The sequence below is a fragment of the Ambystoma mexicanum genome, chromosome 5q (assembly GCF_040938575.1).
Source record: "Ambystoma mexicanum isolate Mex_15411 chromosome 5q, UKY_AmexF1_1, whole genome shotgun sequence".
In the NCBI taxonomy this organism is placed as follows: domain Eukaryota; kingdom Metazoa; phylum Chordata; class Amphibia; order Caudata; family Ambystomatidae; genus Ambystoma; species Ambystoma mexicanum.
Genome location: NC_090933.1, coordinates 1,184,863,926 through 1,184,890,147, shown reverse-complemented (window position 1 = coordinate 1,184,890,147; position 26,222 = coordinate 1,184,863,926). Strand labels below are relative to the sequence as shown.

General features: G+C 44.4%; 1 pseudogene; it reads left to right on the top strand.

Moving 5' to 3' along the window:
* Positions 1 to 22,920: 22,920 nt before the first annotated feature.
* LOC138498692 (small nuclear ribonucleoprotein F pseudogene) lies at positions 22,921 to 23,331 on the top strand (annotated as a pseudogene).
* Positions 23,332 to 26,222: the final 2,891 nt, after the last annotated feature.

Here is a 26,222-nt window from a genome sequence, read left to right as displayed (position 1 = left end):
ATTCTGATCATATTGAGTTTCATTTCCAAAATAATCAGATACCTGTAATTACAGTTATTGCTGTAGGACAACAAACCAGTGATGAGAACCCCTTTCCATTCCTGAAAATCAACCTTCCTTCCAGTTTTGAGTGGCATTCCATACTGGAAGGAAATACTTTGACATTTTATACCAATTCACAATTTGAAATCCCAATTCTATAGTCAAAAGTGATGAAAAACCAGCTCAAAGTTTAGCTGACATTCAGAAAATTAATGAACCGTTGTTCCTCCCTATTCAGTTAAATGAGGGGAAGGAGTCTGTTATCGCCCAAGTGTGCTTGAACAACAGAAAGAGCTTCATCAGTGAAGCCATGTTCAGAAAACTCCCAAAAGATCCAGCCATCCCCTTATTTAAATTGATTGATAAGAGGGAAATGGGACTGGAAACTCCCAATTACAAACATCTCCTGCCTAGCAGGTGAATGCTCAGAATTCCTATAGCTGATAAAAGCATAGAGCATAATTGTTGGATTGTGTGAGATATCCCTGCTGCATTCTATTTAGGCAGTAACATTCTCAATCGGTTTGCAATTAATTTGGACCTTATAAATTACAAGGCCGGTCCCGACTAAGGGGCAATCCCATGGGCTTTGATGATTCTGAAAAAGCATTTCGGTCAGCCCAATTGCTGCCGAATGCAGTTGAAGTTCAAATTGGAGAGGAGGTCACCATCTCAGGATGGATCCGACAATTCCCACTTGAATTAAAAATTTAAAGAGGACAGAAACTGCAACATTCGGATGCCTATGTACATCTCAATGCCATCTCCAACAGCAGGGGTTGGAGTGAAACCCAACACCATTAGTCAGTGTAGAAAACAACACCATTCCAATATTGATGGATAACAGCGACCCTAGGAGTATCACTCTGAGCGCAGGCACCATTATTGGAATGGCGGTTGATGACTGAAATTTTTCCATGGATGTAAGAAACAAACTGATAGGACCAATTCCCAGGACTGCTATGATAATGACAATGACAATGACGATGACATACCACCAAAAATGATCTTAAACCAGCAAGGGGGGAATTTTCTGGTGTACTCTTCCGGCCCTTACGGGAAGGAAGAGGTGACCTGTGACATCAGGCAGGATGAGGTGATATTCCAGATCCACAATGACTGCCTCTCCTACCTGAAACCCTCTGTCCAGGTCAATACTCTCCCCCCAGCTGGAGGAGGACGCTGAGATAGCGAAAAATGAACTCTTTCCAGAATTCAGGCAAATGGTTTAAGAGCGGGTCAACCTCACTGATGCCTGTGAGACTGAGGAGCAAAAGCAAAAGAAGAAATATGTTTTATTAGATGTCCAAGATATCTTTGCTGTGGACTTGTATTACTGTGGTCGCACCGAGAAACGTACTACCACAATTCCCATGGACCATGGAATGACTCCAGTATTTGTGAAGCAACATTGCTTGCCTCTCACATCTATGGAGTCCCTGACAGAAATTATCAAAAACCTTGAGTCCCGTGGGATAATTCATCCAGTCCACAGCACCTTTAATAATTTTCAAGGTGCTGGGGATTTTAAAACCAAATGGCCAATGGAAACTTTGCGCAGACCTTAGGGAGCTGAACAAACGGGTCCACATTTCCCCATGGCCTCTCCCCTACATTGACCAAGGGCTGGCCCAGATCCAGGGGTCAAAGGTTTACACCGCCATTGACCTGACAAATGGATACTGGACCGTGCCCGTCAATGGGGAGTACCAATACATGCTGACCTTTACCTTCGGGGGCCAGCAGTACACATGGACCCGGACTCCCTTCGGATACATAAACTCCGGCAACAAATTCAACATTTTCCTGCACAAGGCCATGCCCGACTTGGGTGAAAGGGGGAACCTGGCCTATGTGGATGATGTCCTGATCAAAAGCTCAACTGTGGAGGAGCACATAACGGAAATCCATTATGTTCTGACCCAGTTGAGGGTTGCCGGAGCAAAACTGTCCTTCCAGAAGGCACAGTGGTGCAGGACCCGTGTCAACTTCTTGGGACATGAAATAACTACTGAGGGTCTCTGTCCCCAGGAGAAGAAAGTGGAAGCACTATTAAAACTAAAAGATCCCACAGCTCTGCGTGACCTAAAAAGTCTTGTTGGACTGACAAATTACAGTAGGAAGTTCATTGATGATTACACAGATGTCACAAGACCCCTGATCCATCTGTTGAAGGGGGTGATCAAGTGGGAGTGGGGTCCAGAACAAGCCGAGGCAGTAAAACAACTCAAAAGAAGTCTCTCACAAGCGCCTTGTCTAGCATACTTTGTCAATAAAAAGGAGTTCTTCTTGGAGACAGGGTTCTCGAATACATGCTTGACAGCAGTATTATATCAAAAGCATGACAAGGTCAATAAAGTCATCTCCTATGCAAGCAAGACTTTATCCTCTGCGGTGGAAAAATTCAACGATTGTGAGAAGTCACTCCTGGCAATGGTGTGGGCATTAAAAAATGACTGCCTGTTCATCTAGGGGGAACACATCATAATGCAGACTCCACACCAGCCTTTGCAATATCTCCAAAGTGACAGAATCTGGGCTAGAAATGTGAGTAATTCTGTCCATGCAAGGTTTTCCTGTGGAGGTCAGATATGGCCAAAACAAGAAGAGCCCGCTCCTGCAAGGTCTGTCTGACTTGCATGATTGTGCCAGAGAAAACTGTCTCGAGAACGAAAGTCTCAAAACCTAGGACAACATGGAGGCGTACCTCAATTCCCTGCACAAAGTCTATGAAGAATACAAGTGCGAGGGAATACCCACAGTTTATGTGGACGGGTGCTCCTACCATGTTGACAACAACGGGGAAAAGGAACTGGTGGCCAGCGTAGGGAATGCCTGGGTGAATGATGCCCCAGAGCCCTCCGCTGGGTACAAAATCGATCCCCACGGTAGCCAGGTGGCAGAGTTGATGGCAGTTCATCAGGCCATCCTCACTGCCATCCAACACCAACTCCACGAACTGGTCATACTCACTGATACAGATTATGTCCGGAACGGTTTTGTGGAGCACCTGGTAAATTGGGAAACCAGAGGCATGCTGTGTGCTAATAACATACCACTCAAATATGGCAAGCTAATACAAAATATTGATTATCTGTTCACCTCTAATGGGATGACCATCTATTGGAAGAAGATTAAGGGTCATTCAGGATAGAGGGGCCGACAAAACTGGGAATGGCCTAGCTGATCAGCTGGCCAAAACTGGAGCCATCCAAGGGGTTCTCCTTGAGATCGAGTCCATGTTGGGGGAAATCCTGGTCTCTGCTGTCATAGGTCCCAGAAAAATGCTCACAATGAACACTCAACTGCCCAATGGAGTAAGGAGACCCCAGATGCTGATTTGATCACGACACAAAAAGAGGATCCCATTATTGGGAAATGTCATCAACACATTGAGGACCCTGAGAACTTTCCTCTGACGGATACCGATTACATTGGGAAAGAGGACCTCAGGGTGTTGATGAAGTTTCCCAAAATATTCCGAATCCAAGATGGTTTGTTGGTAAGGATATCCATCTCTGGATGCGACCAGTCGGTGGTACCTACCTCATTCTAAAGCCTGATGCTAAATCACGGCCATGACGTGGCCACAGCCGGTCATCGGGGGTTTCATACTACTATATAAATCTTGCGGGAGGTTGCATACTGGCCCCACATGGGGCAGGACCTCAACCAATATTTGAAGGGGTGTCTTGTGTGTGCAGAATTTCAGCCAAGTTCAGTCACACACCAAGCTCCCCTCGAAAAGCGGGGTATGGCACTCCCATGGTCAGATTCACAAGTAGATTTCATCGTGTCTGTGATTCGATTCTCTAGGGGGAACACGTACATGTTAACAGTAACATGCTTGTTTACCAAATGGGTGGAATGTATCAAGGCCCCAAATTGCAAGGCAGAAACAGCAGGTGCCCTGATGATCAACCACATTTTCTCGTATTTTAGCCTACCCCAAAGGATTGAGTCAGACCGAGGAAGTCACTTCACTAGCAAAGTGATGACAAAGATGTGGGAGATACTTGGGGTAAAAAAGAAACTTCATATTGCATACCGGAAGTCCTCTAGTGGAGGAATTGAGAGGTACAAAAAAACAATTGTGAGCATCCTAAAAATGTCTGGGGCAGATTCTGGGCCAAGTTGGGACATCCAATTACCGCTTGTCCTGATGACATCGGATCTACACCATCTTCTGCGACCAAAATGTCTCCATTTGAGCTAATGACTGGACGTAGGATGGTACTACCTCAGCATCTGCTCTATGGAACACAAGAGCAGACACTGATAAATGCCTGGACAACTCATGAATATGTTGAGAATATAAGAAAACACCTTCAGCATGTTTTTCAAAATATTGTACTTAACGTAATGTATGTGTGTCCCACTGATGTCAACCTTCAAGAAGACGATCAGTGGGAACATTTTGTAACCAGTCTTTATTTATTCACTAGTAAGTACGGATTCCGTTCCTTCATAGACTGATGAGAACCTCCCTGGGGACTTGGAAAATGGAAGGAAGGAAAGGGGGTGTCGCTCCACACTCCAACAAAAGACAAAGGGAGGATTGTGGTGTACAGCTCCCTGATGGAAGAAGGACTCCACCCAATGAACCCCACTTTGTCCTACTCTTCCTCAGCAAGAAATCTCAGGAAAGTCAGGGAGGATCTGTGGGGTACATTTATCCACCCAGTAGAACTCCCCTACATCACCAAACTGCATTGTTCTGCAGTGTCAGCTGGATGGCTGAGCAGGCTCTGTTGAGCACAATTGCATTGCACCAAAACCACGTTTTGCGGTCACCGAAATAATGGCTGCACTGTCTTTGCCAAGCACATATGGGGCAAGATGGAACATGGAACACCCCGAGAAAGGCTGCCAGTGTTTTCCTTATGTGCACCAAAGAAAATAATTGAAAAGCAGAGCTGCTATGCTGCTAGCTCAAAATTTCCCAGTGAAAAAGGAAATAATTTGCATTTAAAAAGACTGCACCCTGATGCCCTTTTCCACCGTTACAACAGTACACAGTTCAGTTCCAGTGAGACCCAGCTATGTCCATCTATATTGTTGTGCTACAACAAAAGGGGACATTTCTCAAAGAATGAAGGCTTTGTCAGGCAAGATCTGTGAAATTACAAAGAACTTCACTCCAAACCATACAGAAAACCCCTTGACTTTTTGCAACAAAATATCACAGCTAAACTCTTCATAAGAAGCCATATCTCTCTGTGCTTATGTCAGTTTCAGTGGAACCTTGCCCTGAACAGATTTCTGTGTATGAGAAATTGACTAGTGCTACAAATAATGTTTAGAATCTAGATGTAATAGAAAACCGCATTGTGAAGTGACAGCAAAGGAAAATTAACCACATGTAAAATGGTGCTTTTTACAAACAAGGAAATGTCTGTTTAAAAGTAAATTGTTGAATTAAGGCCCTGTCCTTGCATAGAAAGGTGAGGGGGGTTTGTTTTAAAATATATGTAGGATATTTAATTCCAACAGTTTTGCTTTCTGGTTCAGGAAAGAAAAAAAAAGTAATAATCATTTTGCTGAAGCCACAGAACAGGTTTTTCCTGGCCTGGTTTTAAAGGACTTTGCTTCCTGGGAACAGGATCTACCTCCCTTCAAGTGGACCAGGCCCGGGGCATATGAATTGGCAAGGCTGGTGGATCTCGCACCCTCATCAGACTCTGTGTCAGTGCTCCAGGCTGGTACAATGGCCGTCATTCTAGGAGGTAAGTACAGGTATTTTCCGGCATGGCGGAAAGTACGACATCGGCCTGGTGTCAGACCGCTAATTGCGGCCCATTCCGAACTTGCGGACACACGCTTTTTGCCATGCCGGAAAAGTACCTAGCGGCATGCTGCTAAATGACCCACAAAACCCCCTACCGGCATGCTGCGACACGTACATAACAACACCGCCTTGGAAGCAGCAGCGTCTGTAAATAACGTTGACCGTAATTTACGGATCCCATAAATTACGGTCACCGTAAAACAACGGAACCTGAAATTTCGTCATCGCACAGGAACGGGAAGGAGCGCAGCAGCCATCTTTAAAAACATAATCCATTGCCATACTCATCAGGCAGCACCCTTGGGAGCAATCCAAAGTCGGGGAAAGGACCGCACACCCAGGAACAATGCCAAAAGCCCCAAAGAAGTCTGCGGACCGGCTCCGCAAGAAGAGATTCAGCCCTGAAGAGCTGCAGGCCATGGTGGACTACCTGGCAGAGCACACTGACGTTGTGTTCAGCCCCGACATGCGGAGAGAGTCAATAATCCGTAAAAAAAACATCTGGGCACAAATCGCCGAGAGGGTGAGCACAGTAGGCACCACCCCCCGCACCCCCATGGACTGCCACAAGCAGTGGGATGACTTGCAGGTGCGGGTGCGGGTCCTCCTCTCCGCCAAACGGCCATGCAGACCGGAGGGGGCCCAAGTTCCCCAGTGAGATTTGATCCATGGGAGGAGACATGTGCAGCATTCATCGGGACCAAATCGATTGAGGACGTCGGCGAGATGGAGTGTGGGGCAACGTCATCTGCCGAAGGAGGTGAGTGTCCAAAGTCAACACTGCCAATGGCAATTGCATGATGTATACTTCCCCAAGGGCCATCAAAGGCACCTTGTCATGTTGCCTTCCCCCATCCAACTAATGCTTAGCCAACTGCCACGCAATCAAGGGCCAAGTGCAAGTACATAACGCACATCAAACATAGTGCACTAACTTGCACATCCCATCATGCACACTATGCAGCTGGTTCGGCAGTGTGCCAGCCAGACTGCACATTACCAGGACAGGATGAGTCACTCCGAAACCTGCGTAGATATCATACTCATGCACATGTACCACTGCTGTTGCTACACCCAAAAGGCCACAAACCCAAAATGACTGAAATGTGAATGCAGCCATGTATGCTATTAGGACATCATACAATCACTCATGTTGGCCCTCTCTTCTACCCCCACAGGCACTGATCATGACAGCGGTGAGCCACAGACAAGCCGTCCAACCACCTCCATGGGCAGTGGCAGGGTCTGGCGCATTCCAGCACCGAAAAAAACACCCACCCTGGCTCCTGAAAGGTCAGTGGAGGCTGCACCACCCCAATCCTTCCCAGCATCGGCGCCTGCCACAATGGCCACAATGGCCACCCCAACGTCGGCAGAGTCCAGCATTGCTGGGGAGGTTGCAGCTACAGGCCCAGAGGTGAATGTGGACAGACCTTCATCCACCTGTGGGGCGTCCGAGGAGGAGTACCATCCCACAGTCCACACCCCAGAGCCCAGCAATGTCCCCCTGGCATCATGCAGTGACTCTGGGGATCCAGAAACACCTGTCCGTAGTGCTCCTACAGACACACAGGGGTACGATGATCGTGGGCCAAGTTCACCAGTTGAGTCCATGCCAGAGCACGTAGGGCCAAGTCACTTCAGTGATGAATTCCCATCATTTGGCACACGTCGTGCAACTCAGCTCACTGACCTAATCACTGAGTTCATGGAGGACAACCGCCAGGCCAGGGTGGAATGGCAAAATGAACTCCGGGAAATGCGTCAGACAGTCACTGACGGCACTAACAGGTTGTGTGACGTCCTAGGACGCATAGCTAATGCCCTTGAGGCTGCACATTCAAATCCGCAGCATCAGCAGGAGGACACGGGCACATCCAGTCGTGACACACCGGCAAGTCCACCGCGACCCATTTGGCGTTCTATGCGGCGCCGGGACATGCCACCCCGGGCCCCCGGGAGCATGGAATAATCATCATTGCTGCCACATGTGGCCTTAATGTACTCCATTGGAGTACTGTTGTGGAGTTGGGGGGGGCAGGGGGGGAGGGTTTGTTGTGGAGTTGGGGGGAGGGGGGAGAGGGGTGAGGGTTTGTTGTGGAGTTGGGTGGAGGTGGGAGGGGATTGAGGGTTTGTTGTGGAGTTGGGGTGGAGGGGGGAGGGGGGTGAGGGTTTGTTGTGGAGTTGGGGTGGAGGAGGAGGGGGTGGAGGTTTTGTTGTCCACGTTTGAACCTTCTTATTCAATACACTGGTTGTTCATCCAAAAAATAACAGAGTGGACATTGTTCATTGTGCATGTGTCATTTAATGTCTCACAGTGCATGGTGTACATGTATCCCCACACCCAGTGCCCGATGTCCTGTCATCCTCACACCCTCAGCTGACTTGTGTGTCAGAAATATTCTCCGATCAATGATTGCCACACGGGACGTCCCTCCTGTGCATCGGCACCGTGATGCTGTCCTGCCACTTCTTCCTCCACCCCCTCATCATCATCTGGTGGTAGCAGTTCCATGTCAGGGGGCAGTGGCACGTTCCGACGGATGCACATATTGTGCAGCATTACACATGCCATGGTGATCTTGGACACCTTCTTGTGGCTGTAGATGAGTGCCCCACCAGACCGGCTCAGGCAACGAAATCGTGCCTTCAACAGGCCAAAGGTCGGCTCTATCACCACCCGTGTACGGGTATGGGATCGATTGTAGTCCTCCTCGTGCCTGTTCTGTGGGTTGCAGACAGGGGTCATGAGCCACAGCTTCAAAGGGTAGCCACCATCACCTGCATGAGACGGGAATGAAGGTAAGTGTTTGTACATTCATGGTGGAGAACTGTACTAGTCTTACATGCATCAGGGGATTTCTGGCCATACACACATGTCCCTGGATGCATTGACCCCATTACTGGCCCGGCTATGTGTCCTGTGCAATGGAATGATGGAGGGGGTAGCTTCTTCAAGATGGGTTATGGTGTGCACTCACATCTTGTTACACATGCACCGTATATGCATGCAGCAGTGTTGGACTGAAATCATTGATGTGTTGAGTTCTGTGAGATTCAGTGGCAGGGGGTATTGGCTGTAGTCAGTAGCATAGTCGTCATTCTGCACTGATCAGTACCATGGTGACCTGCAACACTCCGATGGGTGTGCGGAACCAGTGACACGCTGTGGTATCCCTGTTAGGCTCACTTCTATGCACTCACAGGGATGACTGTCCTGTGTGGTGAGATGCAGGAGGCTGCGACATAGTGCATATGCAGTGCATGGAGCAGGATGCCATTACGGTGTGTAAGGTCCGGCGATGAGTGGTGCATGTGTTGTGGTATTTGGCCAGGTTACCTGTTAGTCATGTAGTGTTAGGTTTCGGCATTCAATCATCACTGTGTGTTTAGGTAGTCATGTGCCGTGTCACTTGCCTTGGGGCACAGTGTTCTGTGAGGTGCACATCATGCACTGGCGTCAACATTCCCACCCAGGTGTAGTATGCATCTCCCCCCCCTTTACCACCCAGGTGGAGTATGCACCCCGCCCTTTTCCCACCCAGGTGGAGTATGCATCCCCCCCTTTCCCACCCAGGTGAAGTATGCATCTCCCCCCCCTTTACCACCCAGGTGGAGTATGCATCCCCCCTTTTCCCACCCAGGTGGAGTATGCAGCCACCCTACTCACAGCCACAATGCACTGCCATGGGCCATTCAGGAAACTCACCAAGCAGCCAGGCACGTTGTCCAGCATGTCACTCCATATAGCGTGGTAGCGTGGAGTTCCGCAGGACCAAGGAGTCATGAGTTGATATGGGGTATCGGGCACAGCAATGTGTGATGGCTTTACTGGCATTACATACCATCTGGACGTTGATGGAGTGGTATTAATTGCGGTTGCGATACATCACCTCCATGGCATGAGGGACCACCAATTCCACGTGGATGCAGTCGAGGGCACCTATGCAATTTGGCATGCCTGCCAGTGCATGGAAGGCAACTTTTGTATCTAATATCTCCTGGGGAGTCCGGGGTAGGGATATGTAGTCCCTTGTGGGCTTGAGGAGGGCATCCAGCACTTGGTTAAGTATCCGGGAAAATATGGGCTGTGAAATGCCATGCATGTTCCGCACTGTATGCTGGTAGGTGCCTGTGGCAAGGAAGTGGAGCACAGACACTACCTTCAATAGAGGGGGGATGGCGGTGCGGATTTCTATGAGGCTCACTATATCGTCATGTATCAGGTCCACTATGGTGGTGATGGTGTCCCAGTCAAGCAGGTACAGGGTGTGGATCTGCTCTGGTGTGAGGTTGAGGAGGGTGGCTCTGATGCGAGGGATTGGGGGCAGCCGGTTTGGTAATGGTGGCTGCACCGGTAGGGCATGCTGGGCCTGTCTCACCCTCCTTCACCTCCCCTGTATCCTCTGTGGTGGGGGCTGTGGTTGTTGTTGTTGCTGTTGTTGTTGTAGTTGCTGCCTTGCAAGCAGGGCCTCCAGCTCCAGTAATGCTGCTACAATTGGTATCATCTTGGTGTGGGAGGGGGTGTGGTGTGTGGGTGTGCTCTTTTTGTGCTGTGCCAGACTGCATTGCCTCCACCTGTGCTGATTGAGTGCACCTGTGGCTCTGGGAACCACTGCGCAGGGTTCTTTACTCCTTCTCTGAGATGCCTGCATGTACTCCATGCCGGTAAGGTACTTTACGGCCTTAAGGAGGCCGTTATTTACGTGTGCTCCTTACTTGTAATCTGCTCCGGTTTACGCCATGCCGCTAATTTTGGCATGGTGGGGCGCGCGCGCGACCCAAGACCGATGATTACGGCATCGTAGTTTACGGTGCCGTAAATAGCGGTCTGACAGGTCAGAATGGCCCGTAGCAGTAAACGATGCCGGTCTGCATTGCCTGACTCCGGTTGGTGGAGAGGAGGCCCCGCACCCGCAAGTCATCCCACTGCTTGCGGCAGTCCTTGGGGGTGCGGGGGGTGGTGCCTACTGCGCTCACCCTCTGGGCGATTTGTGCCCAGATGTTTTTTTTACGGATTATTGACTCTCTCTGCATGTCGGGGCTGAACACAACGTCAGCGTGCTCTGCCAGGTAGTCAACCATGGCCTGCAGCTCTTCAGGGCTGAATCTCTTCTTGCGGAGCCGGTCCGCAGACTTCTTTGGGGCTTTTGGCATTGTTCCTGGGTGTGTGGTCTTTTCCCCGACTTTGGATTGCTCCCAAGGGTGCTGCCTGATGAGGATGGCAATGGATTGTGTTTTTAAAGATGGCCGCCGCGCTCCTTCCCGTTCCTGTGCGATGACGAAATTTCCGGTTCCGTTTTTTTGCGGTGACCGTAATTTATGGGATCCGTACATTACGGTCACCGTTATTTACAGACGCTGCTGCTTCCAAGGCAGTGTTGTTATGGGGGTTTTGCGGGTCATTTAGTGGCATGCCGCTAGGCACTTTTACGGCATGGTGAAAAGCGCGTGTACGCGAGGTCGGAATGGGCCGCAATTAGCGGTCTGCCAACAGGCCGATGTACTTTCCGCCATGCCGGAAAGTACCTGTACTTACCTCCTAGCTCGGAATGAGGGCCATTGTAGCTTTCCCTAGCATGTGGGGGACACTAATGGCAGAAAAATGTAAATTATGGGAAAAGTATACATGGTATAACTTTGAAATTAATGCAAACATGCTTTGTGATAATAGGTAGACATATCTAAAATAGTAGAATTTTAGGTGAAGCGGTTCCCACTACAAATGGCGAAAGAATATTATATTGGCAAAACAATATAGTACAAAAGTGGGAATTGGAATGGCATGTTCAGTGTAAAATCTGGAATCTGCCTATGTGATTTTCAAAAGTGCTATAACTGTACAAATGTGCAATTTATGTCATAACTGATTTTGGCTAAAAGAACTGTGGGAGGGCCATGGGCCTTGTAAGCACACCCCATAAAACGGATGTCATGTCCCTGAAGTCCAACCAGCAGACAGGAAGGCTGTAACAGTAAACCCTGACCAATCTAGCTGTTAGGGGCATGTCAAGCCAAAGGTGTCCCCCCATGGTAAATCCTTTGACGTCTCACGCCTTATAAAAGGTGGATGCCCACAGAGACGAAGTACACTCTCTTCTGAATATTACAGCTCCTGTGTATCCAGATATTCCATATTCATCCTGCAAGATTCCAGATCCCACTGCCATGCCAGAGCATAGCTGACTCTATCCAGGCAGGACCATTGATCCAGAAAAACCCCACTTAAAAATCCCAATAACTCAGGGAGAAAGGGGAAAGGTGGCTGAATCCTCATTGGGATATCCAGTACTATCTGCTTGCCCTGCTACCTACTTTATCCAGCTGAGGTGCCGATGTGCCGTGACCAGACCTTTGCCCAGCTGTTTTCGTCTAGGAGAGCACGCCGCTGTGACCAGTGACCAGATATTGCCTCACTGTCCAGAAACTCGGTCTGCTGTCCAAAATACCCCATTCCACTGCTTGTTGTGAGTATTTTCCTTCCCCAACAACCACAACAACCTTTGCCCTGTTACCTTGTAATAGGTCCAATCCCATAGAAATCCCCTAACTGCCTTAGCAGAAATCCTTAAAATTGTCAGAATCCTTTGTGCATCCTGTCCTTGATTTTCAAGTGTTAGTGCCATTCTTCCACTCATTTCTGTCCAGGTGTAAGTCCTTAGTACTAGTTTGATTAAATACATTAATTCTCCCTAAAAGTGGCACTCCGCGTGAAGGGGTTAAAACTGCAGTTTAATCTTTCTATTCACTGATGGCTTTTCTCTTTTCTAGCCACTAAAATCTAGTTTGAGTGAAACTTGTCATTTTCTTTCCAAACCGATTTTCCTTGTCAACTGCTTTAATTTATAGAACCAAATTTCCTTTCCTGGTTCAATAAGGAGTTTGCAACCAAACAAAAAAAGCTTGCCTTGGCGACAATTATGTAGTCAAACTGATCACTTATTTACTTAGAAGGTTGTCAGCATGAGTAATACTCTAATCCATGTGTGGTTGCTACACAGAAACAATAAAAAACTGGAAAAACGATAAGAGTTATAATTTTACTCTAATGCGCCAACCACTTGTATTGAATTAATTTCGGTGAGTACTCATGAAAATGAAGAGTAAGATTCCACAGATTAATAATTCCAAAAAGTCAATTCTGTAATTCCATAGTTCCATTTATTATAAACTAGACATGTTAACTTCACATGAAAGCATATCCATTGAGTTTGTTTTTCAATTTTCCATATTATATCTTCCAATTCCCAAATACTCTCTACACGTGTTTCCCCATCACTCTTTGCAATGGTTCTTCAGGAGAGTTTAACAGAATCTTGATAACCTTTTTTTTTAAAAAGACAATAATGTTTCAAAAGAATGAATTAAAAAAGAAAATTAAAAAAGGACCAATGCCACTTAAATTGTGACTTCATAGTTTTCTTTGTGTAATTATTAATTTAATTATTATTGTTTTGTACTCACCAAAAAAACTTATTCTTATTCCAATATCCTTTGTTTATGAGGTAACTTTCACTTCGCTCCTTATTTTAAGTAGTTTATACAGTATTACAGCCCTCTGCTGTCAAATCTTTTCAGATTCTGTAGGGGATAGAGAAGGTCTTGTTTACTTTACTATTTAAATTTCTATTCAACAAATATTTGGCTCACGGAGTCCTTTTTACTAACCACTTTTCAGTCTATTAAGGCTATTTGTAAATTAGAAGTTCCTCACCTTAGTGTTTCATTTGGGTTTTCCTCTCAAAGTCCTCCTTTCAGATTCAGGTTACATAGCAGAGTGCCGCCGGATGCTTTCGCGGCTTCTCTGTTGCTTATTGCTCTATTTATATCACTCGCGCGGGTTGCGATGATGTCATCACGTCACGGGTTACGTTATTTAGCGTAACGTGATGACGTCATCGTGCTCAATAGCGCTAAAGCTGCCCTTTTGTTTGTAAGTTCGTGCCTGTACGGACTAAAAGATACGGGCTCATGTAAATGATTGATTATTGTGAAAAAAAAGGGCTGTGGAGCTGATTTATATTGGTTTTTACTTAGTGCTGAGTTAACAAGAAAAGTACCAATAATGTTAACCTAATTAATTGAAATATTTTAATTTTGGAATTTTCTATATTTATTAAACATTCCTAGAGAATGATCTAATTTCTCATATAGAATTATTTTACCAACAAAAATTGTTATATCTTCAATTTGTTAAGAGAAATCTAACGGAAAAAACACAATGATTGTAATCATACATTTTTTAACCGAACAGTTTACACACCATGCTTTTGCAAAATCTGATATAATAACCAATTGTACAATTCCAAATCATTATTATTAGAGTATGGTATCATAGCCAATTGTACATTTCAGTATCATTATTCAAACCAGTTATGCATGTGTCCATTATGCATATCCACTTGCACTCCTGCTTTCTTAAAATGTCTTCTTTGTTCCCCCCTCTTGGTGGTAGGGAGATTTTCTCCAGGCCAAATATTCTCAATCCTGATATGTCAAACATAGGATGATTTTCCAAAATATGCATTGCAATGGGAGATCTTAGTTCCCGGTTTTGGATAGCTCTTAAATGTTCAAACATTCTGACTTTTAGTTTCCTTTTTGTGCTGCTGATATACATTTTTTGCAGACACATTCCAGTCCATATACCACAAATGTGGAATTGCAGTTAATCAGTTGCTTGATTCGTTTAGTATTGCCATTAGGTAGTGAAATTTCCTTTTTTCCTGTGCTCAGAAAAGGACATAATTTTCAATGTCCACACTTTTGAGTACATTTCATGAGTGATTGAAAGAATATCTTTCTTGTATCTGGTAACTCACTAGATTTCTTATGGTCGGAGCTTTACGAAAACAGATACTTGCTTTGTCATCCACATGGTTTCTTAAGCTCAAATCAGTGAGAAGAATATTCCAATTCTCTGATAATATTTTCTTTATCTTCCTTGATTCTGTGCTGTAGGTTGTTATGAATTGGATCCTGCGTTTGCTGGCTATAGTTTTTGGTTTATCCATTAGTAAAGAATCTCTTGAGATATTTTCAACTTTCTTTATTGCGGTTTTAATGTTGTTAGTACCATAACCTCTTTGTATACATTTTAATTGAGTAGATTTCAGAATTTCCTGATAGGTAGAGGCAGTGCTACAATTCTGTTTTACTCTAAGGATCTCCCCAAATGGTATGTTGTGAATTGTATGCTTTGGATGAAATGAAGTTGCATGAAGGAGACTATTTCCTGCTGTTGGTTTGTTAAATAACTTTGTTTGAATCTGTGCATTTGTTATGGTAATACATGCACAGGTCTCCTTAGAACCTTGTGCATGTAGATTCCATTTGAGAGTGCCTCGCGAGTTGATGCTTCCACTGCAGCTACCTGGGGGCCTCAAATAAAGCTCTTCTCTTCTCCCATACTTTGTGCCTCTTTATTTCATATGGCGACGAGGCACTGTACCCCGAGGCCCCCGGGAGCGTATTAGGCCTCCTGATTGGGCGCAGCCCCCCCCTTTTTTCGCTGCCGTCGACTTCTGCTGCCAGCGCCTGCAGCGGCCTGCCTGTCAGCTGTGGACAGCCAAGAGGAACAGCCAAGAGAGGCCTCGACATCACCTTTCAGTTCTCCACTGTAAAGGGTGCCGCTCCTCCCCGCTGGGAGTTTAGAGCGGCGCACATTGCACTCCTGCCCTACTCCAAAAGTGCTTCAGACAGCAGGAGCTGTCCATCTATCAGGTCAGAGGAGGGGGGAGGACGAAGTGAAACTTACACTTTCCTTTCATTTGGCATTTATGTGTAAAACGGACAAAATGAAACGTACGCTTTCCTTTTATTGGCATTTTTTTTGTGTAAAACCCTCACTGCTGCCCCGAGCAGAACCCTGCATCATTTTCAAAAGCTGCTAGCTGTTGCCCAGCAACACACACACAGCATTAGCAGTCTTCATTCTCTCAATGGCTACTCTGACTTTCCGGGACTAATCACTCACTATCTTGGTCCATTGTGACATCACAAATGAACATTCCATCAGGTCTTCCCTGAACCAGCCAACCTGTGCTCCCAGCCCATTGTGAGGTCACAATCTGTACTAAGGACCATCCATACACTGAAGCCTAAAGACTCTGCAGTACAGATACACCTGGGCATTCTCTGAATCGGGTCCCACCCTGCCATGCAAGCAATTCTATAAAGACTGTATCTCAGCGCCTCCTTGCTAACTGCCAACAGTACTGAAAACCTCTGCCTACATTACAGCAACTGGTGCCACTCAACACCATTCCTCACCACTTACACCCTGAATCAGGCACACCACCATGCAGGGCGTTCCGCCTCCCACCAAGTTTCTTCCATGCCCTGGGAGCCCAACCTGCCCATGGGAACAATGGATCGATGGATTCCACGTCTACCTCAGAGCCATTGGGGGCAGCAAATTCAATGATGACCTCAAGGAGGCGACCCTCTTGAACTGTATAGGGGCAGAAGCACTGAGACTTTTCAGGACCCTTCCCGAACCCGGCAACATAGGAGGAGATGGCAACCGCAAGTTTGACATAGCATTGGCCAAACTCACCAGTCATTTTGGCAACAAGACCAACGTAGTACTGGAAAGATACAGGTTCTTTTCCAGAAAGCAGCTCAAAGGCGAGTCTATTGATTCATACATAGCGTCCCTCAGGGCGCTTATGTCAACCTGCAGTTTCACAGGTGTCTGTGATGAGTATTTGAGAGACCAATTGGTGCTGAATGTGGCTGATCCACGCATCCAACAAAAATTGTGGCAAACCAAAAATCCCACCCTGGACCAAGCCACGGAGATAGCAAGGAGCATGGAATTGGGAGATCGATGCATGAGGGAAAGACGTGACCACACGACCAGTGTGGAAATCAAATGTGTCAGCCCTGAGTCCGAGCCTTACGAGCCTCTAGTAGCAGCAGTAAGAAAGGCTCCGCCATCAAGGGGTTCGAAATTTGGCTCAAGCAGAGCGAGGCCATACAACTCCCAGAATCCAACGCGCTGCCAGAGGTGCGGATGGTACAAGCATGCAAATCCTGACAAAGAATGCCCCGCCATCGCTGTGGAGTGTTATAAGTGCAGCCAGATTGGACACTTTGCCAAAGTCTGCAAGAACACACGGGGAAAGACAACCAGATATGGCAATCTCACCAGGCGACCTTTCATCAGACCGTCCTCTGTGAGAGTAATCGAAAGCAACCAAGAGCACAATGACATGTTATCTATCAGTCCAATGCAACAAAAGGTACAAATACTCACTGTAACATCCCAACAACAGAGCAACGGTCCCTGGGTCAAAATGCAAATCAACGGCATATCATTACCTGTAATGGTAGACACTGGCTCCCCCTACACCATCGTGGATCTCAAGACCTTTTTGAGTGTACTCTCTGGCAAGATACATGACCTGCGAAGCACTTGTGTAAGAGCTACCGGTTATGGAAAAACGCCCATCGAGATAATGGGATATGTGTGGGTGAACCTCAAGTTCCATGACAGAGAAACATATTGCAAACTCTTTGTAGCCAAAGATGGCTCCTCCGTTGTGGGATGGGAAGAACAAGCCGCTCTTCGAGTAAGAATACACCCTGGAGAAGAAATCCCCGTGCTGAGTGTGCTCAACAATGATATGGACATCAAATCTAATTTAGCAAAACAATTCCCCAAGGTGTTCTGCGACAAGATTGGACTCCTAAAAGGTTTCCAACACGGAATAATCCTCAAAAGAGGTGCTGTCCCAGTGGCCCACCGAGTCCGCAGTATTCCCTTTGGAACAAAAGAGGCGTTGAAGAAAGAACTTAAGCGCCTCTGCAATGAAAATATCATACAGCCCATCGAAAGTTCAGAATGGCTTGCCCTAATTGTCTTAGTAAAAAAACCGGACGATTCCATAAGAATGTGCGTCAACTTGAGAGACCTAAACAAAAACATATGGGTTGACAGACACCCACTTCCCAATATATCTGAACTCCTATCGACCATGAAACCTGCAAAATACTTTACAACTCTGGACCTCTCCTCAGCCTATCACCAGATTGCTTTGGAAGAGAGCTCAAAGAACCTAACATCTTTTGTCACACCTCTCAGTGCATTCATGTTTAACAGAATGCCATTCGGACTCGCTTCAGCCGCAGCAGTCTTTCAGAGACTCATGTCACATCTATTTGGAGGACTTGATGGCATACACTGCTTCCAAGATGATATCCTCATATCAGCCAGTACAGAAGAAGAGCACAACGCAAAACTTGTGGGTGTCCTACAAGTCATACAAAAAAGTGGGCTCACACTCAAATTAGAGAAATGCAACATAAAGTGCGACCGAGTTTCATACCTGGGCCATTCCATTGACGCCAACGGCATCAGCCCCAAGAGGAAACTCATGGACACCATAATGAATATCGCCGAGCCTCAAAATAAAGACCAATTAAGGAGTTTCCTCGGGATGACAGAATACTACTCCAAGTTTATAAGCAACTATGCTGATAAGACCAAAAACATGAGAAACATCTTGAAGAAGGCAACCAAATTCATATGGTCCACTGAATGCAAGAACGAATTCGAAGAAATCAAATTTCAAATTAACCAAGCCCCAGCCTTAGGAATGTTCGATTGTAAAGCTAAAACCATCATATCCGTAGATGCAAGTAAAACCGGACAGGGTGGTGTCCTAGAACAGCAACAAGATAAGGACATCGTGACGATCGCATTCGCATCGAGAGTACTGAGGGGAGCCGAACTAAACTATTCCACCATTGAGAGAGAAGCTCTGGGTCTGAGGTGGATTCTTCAGCATTTCAGGAACCTAATTTGGGGCTTACCCGTCATACTGAAAACAGACCATAAACCTCTAGTAAATGTCCTTCAGTCCAAAACTCCTCACCTTATATCACCGAGAATAAGACGTTGGTTCCTCGACATCATGCAATACAACCTCCAACTATGCTATATTCCTGGTCCACAAAACCAAGTAGCAGATTGTCTTTCCAGATTATCGACCAACATCGACACTGAGATTGCATCTCCAGATGAGGACATCATAGCTGTCGTAAACCCTGCCATCTCGAGAGATGAATGGAAAATTAATGCCAATACTGATCCGGAACAGCGAGAAATCAGGGAAGCGATAGCTAATGACTGGGTGGAAACGGGAGAGGCTTTAACAACCTTCATTCCCTTCAAGGAAGAATTATCGATGGACGATGAGCATATCTTCAGAGGCGATCGAGTAATCCCACCCACCCAACTCAGAAAAAAAGTACTCCAACTGACACACGAAGGTCACCTAGGAAGAAGCTTGACGAAAAACAAGTTGAGAAACAACTATTGGTGGCCAGGAATGTGGAAAGAAGCAGAAGAACTGGTCAAAAATTGCTCCACGTGTGCCATGAGTGACAAGTCCAAGATCTTAAGAAAGACCCCCTTACAGCCTATTGAACCTCCCAAACATGTGTGGTCTAAACTGGCAATCGACATCATGGGTCCATTCGAGAACCTCAAAACAGTCAAAGTATATATCATAGTACTTGTCGATTACACCTCTAAATGGACAGAATGGGGAATAGCTGAGGACAATGTGACCTCAAAGAAAGTCATAGATTTCCTGACAGAGATCTTCAGCAGGGAGGGAGACCCCAAGGAATTGGTTTCGGACAACGGGTCTCAGTTCATATATATGGAATTTGCTGATTTCCTCAAGAAAAGGTCCATCAGCCATATAACAACATCTTTGTACCATCCAATTTCCAACGGACTTGTGGAACGCATGAACAGGCTCGTGAAGAGCGTAGTCCAACTGGCCACGGCCAACAACCTCCCGTGGAGAGAAACCCTCAAAGAAGCTTTGCATGCGTATAGAACTACCCCACACACCACCACGAACATAGAGCCCTTCACCCTCATGCGAGGTAGGGTTGCAAATAACCGATTTAGACCGGCGTGGATGTTCTTATACACGGGAGAAGCAAGGGTGAACATGGATCTACTTTAAAAGACAGTAAGAGAAAAACAAGCAAAATACAAAAGACAATACAACTCCAGACATGGAGTAAAAGAGATGATGGTTCGTGAAGGTGACTGGGTACGTGTCAAAGAACCGAAGAAAACTCTCAAGGGTGAATCCATCTTCAGACCTCCACAGAGAGTTGTGAGTTGTCATGGGAAGTCTGTCATCCTCGATGATGGAAAGAGATGGTCTGGAGATTATCTCATAAAAGTAACAAAAGACATCCAAGAGACCAGCATATCTAAGGACAACAGTCCTGACAAACCTTCACAACACACCTCACATTCCCCAAGAGAATCCTTCTGTGAACATGTGGACAATGACAGACCTCACTCCATGCATCAAGGAGTCCCCACTGGAAGAATGTCCAGAAGGAACCGCAAAATCATCTAAAACTTCAACAATGACTATGTTTATTACTAATGTACCCCAGTTTACCCATCTTCCCTCTGCCTCTCCCACTTGACACCCTTTTTTTTCCCTTTCACTTTCCCGCTTTTCCCCCACCTGCTTTTCCTTTTTCTTTTGCCTCACGTGGGGGAGATGTTATGGTAATACATGCACAGGTCTCCTTAGAACCTTGTGCATGTAGATTCCATTTGAGAGTGCCTCGCCAGTTGATGCTTCCACTGCAGCTACCTGGGGGCCTCAAATAAAGCTCTTCTCTTCTCCCATACTTTGTGCCTCTTTATTTCAGCATTCTCAATAAATAATTCCAAATCCAAAAATTCTATCTTGTTTGGGTCAACTGATTTTGTGAAGGATAAATTATAGTTGTTGTTGTTTAAGTGAGTAACATAGTTGTCCAACTCCGTTGTGTTGCCTTCCCAGATCAATAAAATGTCATCAATAAAGCGTCCCCAAAATTTAACATTGGTGTTGAAGAGGGGATGTTTCCATGCATGTTGTATTTAAAAAAAAAACATAAAAAGATTTGCATATGTTGGTGCGAACTTTGATCCCATTGCTGTGCCATGTCGTTGTTTATATAAAGTGTTATTGAAAATAAAAATGTTATTGTGTTTAAACAAAAGTGAAGCATCTCTGATATCATTTTGTTTTGTTGTTGATAAGAAATGGATCTTGTTTTTAAAAAAAAATGATGTACTTTCTATTCCTCTGTTGTGTTGAATACTTGTGTAGAGTTGTACTACATCCAAGGTGACAAATAAGTAGTTCTCTTCCCATGGGATCTGATTAACTTGTTGAATTATATGTTTTGAGTCCTTCACAAAAGAGGCAAGATTGTTTGTTAATGGTTGAAGATGCGTGTCAATGTACTGTGAGGCATTTTCTGTAATTGAACCGATTCCATTTATAATTGGTCGTAAAGATGGAAAATTTGTAAAAGCTTTGTGCACTTTAGGTAGAAAATACATTGTTGCTAGAATTTAATTTTTCGTTAGAAGTCCGTAATATTCCTTTTCACTGATTAGACTTAATTCATACCAATTTTTGATTTTTTGATTCCATTCCAATTCCACGTTTGGTAGCGGATTGTTTGTCAATTTTTCATAGCATTCAACCTTGTTTAGATGTTTCAAACCTTCATTTATATAATCAATTCTGTTCATAAGGACAATTTTACCTCCCTTATCAGCTGCCTTTGTTATTATTGCTGTATCAGCTGCTAATTCCTTAATGGCTGATTTTTCTTCCTGAGTAAGGTTATTTTTTGCTCTAGTTTTATTACCACTCAAGTAATTTTTTCTTAAATTTTCACTTACAGTTTTTTGAAAAATATCTATTGCATTTTCTGCTGAAAAAACTGGTGTAAATGTTGACTTTGGCTTGATGTGTTTGGAAGTAGTCTCCTCGATAAGTCGGACTAAAAGTTAATCCTTTACTTAGTGCTGTAATTAATGCCGGAGTAACTTGAAATTCCGATAAATTGATAATGAGATTCACCTTCTCTTCCCTTGCTTTTTGGCTCTTGTTTCTACTCCTAGGTTTTTGTTTGCGTTTTTTTCTAATGCCACCCCTCTTTCCTCAGGGGCGTTGGAGAGGGAGATACCTGGAAGCTGCTTTTGTTTTAACGGCACTCCACGAAGATTGGATTGATTTATGTGTGAACTTTTTCTGTATCGTAGAACTTCTTCCAAAAAAAGACACCTTTCGGGTTCTATGGTTTGGTCATCTATAGATCTCTTTTCTCTAGTGGGCACAATTGATGTTGATTCAATCTCAGTAATTTCACTATCACTAGAAGTTTCCACATCTGATGAAGATGGTGTTGAAGCAAAGCTTTGAAATGTGAAGATTCTATTGTTGTTATAATCTTCCTCGTCTCTTATGAAAGTTCTTTTTTTTTAAAATTTTTAACTCCTTTTATTAAATCTGATCCAGTCATCCATTCAGAGTTATCCTTTCACTTTCATATTATCCCTGTGATGTGCATCTGTCACTCAGCATAAAAACTGCATTTCGATTTTGTCTATTTAACCCGTTTTTCAAACTGTTTTGACATTTAAACCTGTGTAAATTAGCAAATGCAATTTCTACGCGTGTGATTTGGCTGCACTGTGTTTTTCACTTAAAAGTTGATTTTCTGAACTATATGCCCATTGTTGGTACCTTGACTTGTAGTTTGCTAGTGTTCTTACGTCCCTGATACTGTTATAACTCATATTTACCTCATCATTCAACCACACATATAAATTAATTATTTTGTAATTCTGAGTGCTATTTTGTGCAATTGCAAGGGTCTTTAAATTTTGCCTCACATTTCGTGGGGGAAGGTCGGATTTCAATTTGGTATACCTGGCTGCTTGCTACTCATTGCTACCCACCCAAAATTCAGTTAATAGCTGTTTGAGGGAGCATTGCAGGGGAAATCTTAACTGGGTGCTATCTACCCAAAAAGTAATATTGCTCTCATTAATTTGTGATTTGTGTATGTTATATTAAAAGGTCAAACTAAGTGTATTTCATCCATTTACCTTGTAATTAACACCCCATTGGTTATTGCTGCCCAATAATAAATGTGTGATTTTATTTGAATTTAAAATAAATAAATATTAATGTATTAATTTCGCAGCATACTCCAGTGGAGGCGCGTGGTTTCGGCGACCCCGGGGAGTTATTTTTTCACTTTTTCCCGTTCAGGGGAAATAAATACAACATGAGTTTACCATTGAACCCCAAGCCTTTTCTCAATGGACTGACTGGCAGGCCAGTAATGGTGACACTGAAATGGGGAATGGAGTACAAAGGCTATCTGGTATCAGTAGATAGATATATGAACATGCAGCTGGCAAACACGGAAGAATACATTGATGGAGCATTGTCTGGACATCTAGGGGAAGTTTTAATACGATGCAACAACGTGCTCTATATACGAGGAGTGGAAGAGGAGGAAGAAGATGGAGAAATGAGAGAATGAAAATCTGAAACCCCTGTATGTCTCGTAGTAGTTTGTATCATTTTTGTTTGGCAGACAAGTTTGTTTTGTGGATCTGTTGTAGAATTTTTGGTTTACACAATAAACGTTTTTTTCTACTTTGGAAAAAAATATATATATTTATATATACATTCTATTTAATATATACATTCTGACCCATGGCATTTGTAAAAGGGGGTGTGAGACGGGTTGAGTGCCATCTCAATCTGAATTCTTAGGAAATAAAGTGAAAGTGTTTTAATTGTGCGCTGCAAGAGTCCTGGGCTGGTATGTGACGTCCAATTAGAATCCTTAACAAATGTATTCCTATTAGGGACTTCAAATGAGAATATAGCAAAACTACAACTAATGCAAAATAAGGTGTTGCGAGCGGTCTTAGGCATTGAAAAGTCTGACCATATCTCTAACATTATGAGGGAGACTCATTGGCTACCCATTAGGGCCAGAATCATTTTCAAATCTCTGTCTATTGCACATAAATGTCTCACCAATAAAGCTCCCATCTACTTAAACAACTCAATAAGCAAAAAAGAGTCAAATAGAACACTCAGATACTATAAAAATCTCTCCTTGCTGTCCCCCGTTTCAAAAGCTCTAGAGCAGGAGGCAGCACCTTCTAAGTCATGGACCCGAAAATCTGGAACAAGCTTCCACTAAACATCAAAAATGTAGAATCCATACACTGTTTCAAAAAACTACTAAAAACCTGGTTATTTAACCAATACTAGACTAACCGAAAACAAACTAACATAGCTATCCCCAGTAGGCCTAGATAGATGCCTCACATGGGTAGACTATCATCAGAAATTGTGGATATTGTAAATAACCTTGCATCCTATGCAACCTTTTTAACCAATGTTTTATTTTACTGTAATTGTAATACTGTTGAACTGTATTGTAAGATGTCTGCAACAATGTTGTGATACCTGAGGGTTTGGGCGTTTAACAAATTAAATAAATAAAATAAATAGAGCATTGCCTGGCTAAGCCAGCAGACACCTGTGCGTTATGGGACATCGCCATGTTCTGCCTTTGCATCTTCTAAAAAAGTCTGAAATAATCTTTGGTTTGTAGAATGTACATGGCTAAGGTTAACTGTTTTCACAATGAAGTCAATGGCGTCTATGAATTGCAAATGTGAGGCACATAACACCTCCTGATATATGATACAATTATAGTTTTTCAAATGGATAGCCCCACAGATGAAAATGAGGATCTGGACTGTGACACCAGCATCTCTGCTCTCTTTAGGTTCTGCTGAAAAGATAGTAATGTCCTCATATTTTATTTTTATTTTGATCTAACAATTAACAGACATGTCTCCAGCACACCGCTGAATATTCATCTTTAAGATGGGGAACATATCAAAGGGTATTTCTTTCCTTACACACTACCTTGCAAATCTCCACCAAGCAGATTTTGAAAAAATCTTCACTTTGTGCTGTATTTGCGCTACGCTTCATAACCATATAACTTGCCACAGTGGCAAACTTTAAGATTATTTCTCTTCCTGCTCCAAAACACCTTGCTATTTAATCAATAGTTATTTCAGTGCCTCTTCTTTCTGTGAACTCACTTTTATCTGCTAAACCTTGTATTAAGAGCTTTTGGGTTCACAGTGGAGGCTGCAATGATATTCCTTGGGGACTGCAGTGCGCTCAAGACAAATCAAACACGAGAACACATGTGGTTTGGCTACAATGGGAAAAAACATGTTATTGTTCACTCAGCCTTAAAACGGCATTGCCCCTGGTTGAGTTTCCTTTTTTTTAATAGTTCTCAGCCTTGGTAGGGATTTAATTGGAGAAGAAACAATGATACACCCAATGCACACTGGTGACTGTGCACAGAGGTATCAAGCATCAGTGGTGCGTGGGGCAGGTGGAATGGCAAGATAGGACAATTCTGGTGTTACGCTCCTGCTGTGACGATCCACGTCTAGAGTGCATAAACACTACATTTATAACTTTCAGGACTCAATCCTGGAAGTGACAAAAACCAAGATCAGATTCAGAACACTTTCGCCATCTGTTCATGCTCTTATTGGTAATAGATTTTTCTCAAGAATAGCAATCACAAATAGTATAAGATGGCAATGCAGAAATGGTATAGCCCTGCTACAAAAGCTGTTTGCAATTGCTAAATTGCACAGGTGTGACTTATAAATCCCACCTGGCAAGCCAACACACAAGTGTCTTTTTCAAATCAGGGCTAGTCTTACCTATCGTCCATACCAACATTTTTCAATTCAAAATGGCAACATGAATGGTCACGGGATAAATCCCCCTCGGTCTTGCTTAGCGTCTCCTGCCGTCTGGTCTAATTTTGAATTGAAAAATGTTGATATGGACGATAGCTAAGACTAGCCCTGATTTGAAAAAGACACTTGTGTGTCGAAACACGTGTTATCAAAAGAGGGCAACCCATTAAACGCATATATTTTTCACTCATAATACAATGTGCCGCAGTTTCTAAAGTGTGGAGCCCTTTGTCTATTGGTTAAAATATGCATTATACGGCAAACTTTCTGTGAAAAATGACATAAAATGATCATCGGTTTTGTAGGGTATCTTATGAGGAACACCAAAAGATGCAAGCCACCAACACTAAACAGGAGCACTTCCCAACACACCCCCTGGACCTGGGTGTTGAGGCTGCCCACACCGCCCCAGCCACACCATTGCTGGTAACACTGCAGAACAGCACCAGCTGCCCTATTGATCATTAATGCTACAAACCTACCTCGTTAGTCTGATCCTCCGCTACAGTGATCGTGGTGCCACTTAGAGGATGCCGCATGCAACCGATTCAGAATCAGAGGTTTTTCACAATATTGGTTTCCACCTGGCACCTACTTCAACTCCAGGAGCACCCTTCAGCTGAAAACAAAGCAATGAGCATGAAAGGCTACATGTCAAAAGCAATCCGTGGCTGCACAGTAGATTTGAGACACAATACAGGCATGGTCCAGGTTTTACTAAAAAGAAAT